General features: G+C 37.4%; 1 long non-coding RNA gene across 2 annotated transcripts in view; it reads right to left on the reverse strand.

Moving 5' to 3' along the window:
• LOC140620098 (uncharacterized) overlaps nucleotides 1-5,000 on the reverse strand; it is a 19,176-nt gene that overhangs the window by 5,797 nt on the left and 8,379 nt on the right. The window lies entirely within an intron of this gene.

A 5,000-nucleotide genomic window follows, 5' to 3' on the forward strand; every position in this document is an offset into this window, starting at 1 on the left:
TTTATTACTGTTTTGCCAAATTATTTGTAAGAGTAGAAAGTATGTTTGTTTGGAAAATACTTTACTTTTTTTTTTTTTAAAGATTTTATTTATTCATGAGAGAGAGAGAGAGGGAGAGAGGCAGAGACACAGGCAGAGGGAGAAGCAGGCTCCACGCAGGGAGCCGGATGCGGGACTCGATCCTGGGACTCCAGGGTCATGTGCTGGGCCGAAGGCAGGTGCTAAACTGTTGAGCCACCCAGGGATCCCCTGGAAAATACTTTAAAGAGAAGCCCAGCTCTAAAGATTCTGATTTAAGCAAAAGGTAATGGAAATCTTTTCATAACTAATGGTCTCAGAAAACGCAAGATCATCTAAAACTCTTTCAATCCTGAAACCTAATGAGTTCATTCTCTCTGAAGATGTATTTCTCATTAGATAGAATTCAAAGTATGTCCCTAATGTCTGACATAAGTACATGGAAAAATAGTTGTTTTTTAAAGTAACTGCATTTCTTTAAAAAATAAAGTGACTATTTTTTTTTTTTAAGTGACTATTTCTTAAATAATAAGAACATATGGCTGTATATAGAGAGGTAATTACTTGATTGGTTTTTTAGCTTTAAGTTGAATATAATCTCAGATTTGTATTCTGTTTGCCTTAGGTTAATGCCTAATAATTCAGGCCAGCCAAGGTAATAAGTTATTAACAAATGCACATTAATACCAGGCAAGTTAAAAATGTTCTGAGTAATTAAGAGTCTTAATCAACATGTTGACTGTCCTTTTCATGCATATATCACTCAGTCTTTTTTTTTTTTTTTCACTCAGTCTTTATAACAATCTAGCAAAGAAGGTATTATAATTTTTAGATGGAGAAAGCTGAGGAGCTTGACTGAAAAGTGATAAAAACGAGATTTAAAATCAGGTTGGCTAGCTCCTAATTCTTTACCTCTTTTTTATATCTTGGAGAGGTATGAAGCTACTTTTTTAGGTTGAATGAGATTAAAGATCAGAATTAATTTATCATATGTAAGTGAAATTCCAAAGGCTTAGCACTCTATTTTTGTCATTTCAGAAGTGAGCCAGATAGATAACTGGGGGATGGTTGCTTCATATATGTTTAGATCTGTATGGAAGACCACATATCTTCAAAAAGAAATATTTTAAAAATCAATTTTTTATGTACTTTAGTGGAATGGGTATGTGTGTTACTTGCAAAACTACTTTGTCCTACATAAGACATTTCAGGAAAAGTTTTAGGTGGTATTTAGAAATTAATGAAAATGGAGAATGCCTTTGGGAATAAAACTTACTCTATTTAGTATATAATACAAGGAATTATTGAGTTAATGAGTTAAATCATTGATAGAATGGTTCATATTTCTTTCGTAAGAATAAGAAAAAAGAGGGGCATCTGGCTGGCTTAGTCAGAAGAGCATGTGATTCTTGATCTTGGGGTCATGATCTCAAGCCCCACACTGAGTGTAGAGATTACTTAAAAAACATACGCTATGCTTCTTAAAAACAATTTTTTGGTAGTAATCTCTGTGTGAAACATTAGCAAGGCCCATTAGTTTAGTTTTATTGCTTTGTATAAAAATTAAAAAACCTGCAGATTGAAGGCAGCCCAGGTGGCTCAGCGGTTTAGCGCCGCCTTCAGCCCACAGCCTGATCCTGGAGACTCGGAATCGAGTCCCGCGTCGGGCTCCCTGCATGGAGCCTGCTTCTCCCTCTGCCTCTCTCCTGCCTCTCTCTCTCTCTCTCTGTGTCTCTCATGAATAAATAAAAAAATTAAAAAACCCTGCAGATTGAGAATGTAGGAATGAAGGTATGTCTCTTGAGCTTCTACCATGTTCCATACACCTTAGGACAGACAGCCTGGGGAATATAAGGATGACTAAGATCTATTTTCTGCCCTCCAAAGGATCACAGTCTAATGGAAGAAACACTCATTCACATAAACAATTTTTTAAGTAAAGTTAATAGGTAAGTGTGTAAACATGAAACAAAAGTTTTTGAATAATCCAATCAGTACGCTTCAAACTGAAACTTTTAATATAACTATTTTTAAAATAGCTAAATAAAAAAAGAAAGACTTGACATTAGAATTGTATGTTAGACCATAAATAACATCTTCTTTGGAATTGTTTTTGTTTAAAGACTAGGTAAGGTGAAAAAAATTATGTGATTTTTATTTTTAAATTCATAGGACAGATTAGGAATTAGATTTATAAGGGTCTCGTAAATTCATATGCTAGAGAAAAGGATGCAAACTCAATTACTAGCAGTGGCCTGGAAGGTAACAAATGCGAGAACTAGCTGAATAAGAGACAGTGAAAACTGGAGAAGTGTCAGTTGGCATTTTGGCCTCAGTACCAATTGGGAGAATTGAAGCAGGTGGCTCTGGAGAGTGCCTGCAGTTAAAGGAAACTAGTCCTTCGCTTCAGCTGATTGATACCTTGGGAGACTGATAGGTCCAATGCTGATGCCTCTTCTGACTTCTTGAAAAGAAATGTTTTAAATTTTCTCTTTAGGGATCCCTGGGTGGTGCAGTGGTATGGCACCTGCCTTTGGCCCAGGGCGCGATCCTGGAGACCCGGGATCGAATCCCACGTCGGGCTCCTGGTGCATGGAGCCTGCTTCTCCCTCTGCCTATGTCTCTGCCTCTCTCTCTCTCTCTGTGTGACTATCATAAATAAATAAAAAATTAAAAAAAATAAATTTTCTCTTTAAATTATTTGTTTTTTTAAATATTTTATTTATTTATTAATGAGAGACACACAGAGAGGCAGAGACACAGGCAGAAGGAGAAGCAGGCTCCATGCAGGGAGCCCGATGTGGGACTCGATCCTGGGTAACAAGGGTCAGGCCCTGGGCTGAAGGCGATGCTAAACCGCTGCGTCACCCGGGCTGCCCTCTTTAAATTATTTGTGGTCAAAACACAATTTACCATCTTAACTTGTTCTTAGTGTACAGTTCAATCATGTTAAGTACATTTATGTTGTTCTATAGCCAATATCCAGGACTTCTGCAGCTTGCAAATCTGAAATTATAATACCATTAAACAACTCCTCAGTCTACTCTTCCTCCAGCCCCTGGCACCTACCATTCTACCTTCTGTCTCTATGAAATTTGACTTGATAATTATGTAAGTGGTATTTATCTTTTGTTACTGGCTAACTTCATTTAGTATAATACCTTTAAGTTTCATCCATCTTGTAGGATGTGAAAATTTTCTTCTTTTTAGAGGCTGAATAATAATCATTAGATGTGTATGCCACATTTTTTTGTTCATTTATGTATCAGTGGATGCTTGAGTTTGTTTCCACTTTTTGATTAATGAATAATGCTACTAAGAACATGAGTGTACAAATATTCATTTGAGTCTATGCACATAAGTAGGGTTGCTGGGTCATATGGTAAGTAATTCCCTTTTAAATTTTCTTAGGAAAAAAAATTTTTTTCTTAGGAACCGCCATACTGTTTTCCATAGTATCTGCACAGTTTTCCATTTCTATCAACAAGGATTCTAATTTCTCCATATCTTCACAAACTGTTCTTTTCTGTTTGTTTTTTTAAAAAATTTTTAATAGCCATGCTAGCAGATGTGCTTCTGATTCTTTTAAACAGGAGCCAAAAATCTAGATTATTATATAAACAATTTTCAAATGTGGCAATTAGTAACATTGTCAGAGCCAAACAAAACACAAGTGCAGGGCAAAATGCAGCCAAAGGGTTCTAGGCTGAAGAGTTTGATAACCTCTATTTTAGAAATTGGAACTGGATTTCTATAAAATCTTACTTTCATTTGAGACAGTAAAATCTACCAAGTAAATCTGTGATAGGACATGATGCTAAATGCTCGAGGTCTTTAGCGCCAAAAAGCCTAGATTTGAGAACCAGCTTTATCATCTATTAGCTGTGCAACTTTAATAAACTTTAATCTCTGGTCCTAAATCTGCCTGCTTTTATCTACATCACTAGCTTTTGGAGATTAAATAAAGTATGTACTTGATTTTTTTCTTTTTTGATGTGTAGAGCAATCTTATTTCAAATAAGAACCTCTGCTGCCTGGAAAAAGTACATAATGTGGAAGTTGGAAGAGATACCAATTTGTAGCTCTACTAAAGCATTTTGATGTGGATTTTAGGGAGATTTTTCGTCTGGGGACACTTTTATAATAGTCTCGTAACATAGATTCTAGGTGAAGATAGCCCAATTTCTAATAATTCCCAGGGTGGTTAGGGGCATGTGGTGGTAAATTTTAAATAGAAGGAGATGGTAGTTGATATGAATATGCAGGGAACAGTGAGTAGTCTGCTTTGGCCGGTGTAGGATGCAGGGATGGGGGGTAGGCGAAGGGGAGGGAAGGTGTACTTGGAGATTGGGGCTAAATTATGAAAGGTCTTATTTTCTATGCTCAGCCATAAGAATAAAATATTTTTGTTGTTAATATGAATGGCATTTTCAAATTTGGCCCGCCCTTACATGCATCTGTTAACCAATGACTGTGAAAGGTGTTTTCTATAATTTAATCATAATCAGATTTATGCTTTAGAAAGACAGCTCCTGGGGATCCCTGGGTGGCTCAGTGGTTTAGCGCCTGCCTTTGGCCCACGGCGTGTTCCTGGAGTCCCGGGATCGAGTCCCACGTCGGGCTCCCTGCATGGAGCCTGCTTCTCCCTCCGCCTGTGTCTCTGCCTCTCTCTCTCTCTCTCTCTCTCTCTCTCTCTGTCTATCATGAAAAAATAAATAAATCTTAAAAAAAAAAAAAAAGAATGAAAGACAGCTCCTCTGGTGCAGTGAGGATTGATTAGAGAGGGAGGAACCTGAGCAGAAAGCAATTAAAAACAAAGATCTAAATCAGTGGTTTTCAGAGTGGTCCTCAGACCAGCAGCTCAGCATCACCTGGGAATTTGTTAGAAACAGGTATACTCTCAGGCACCACCCCAGACCTGAGACATGGAGCTCGGGCCAAGCAACATCATGTGCGCTTTAGCAAACCCTGCACTTGATTCC

This window comes from Canis lupus, chromosome 28 (assembly GCF_048164855.1).
Source record: "Canis lupus baileyi chromosome 28, mCanLup2.hap1, whole genome shotgun sequence".
NCBI classification, from domain to species: Eukaryota; Metazoa; Chordata; class Mammalia; order Carnivora; family Canidae; genus Canis; species Canis lupus.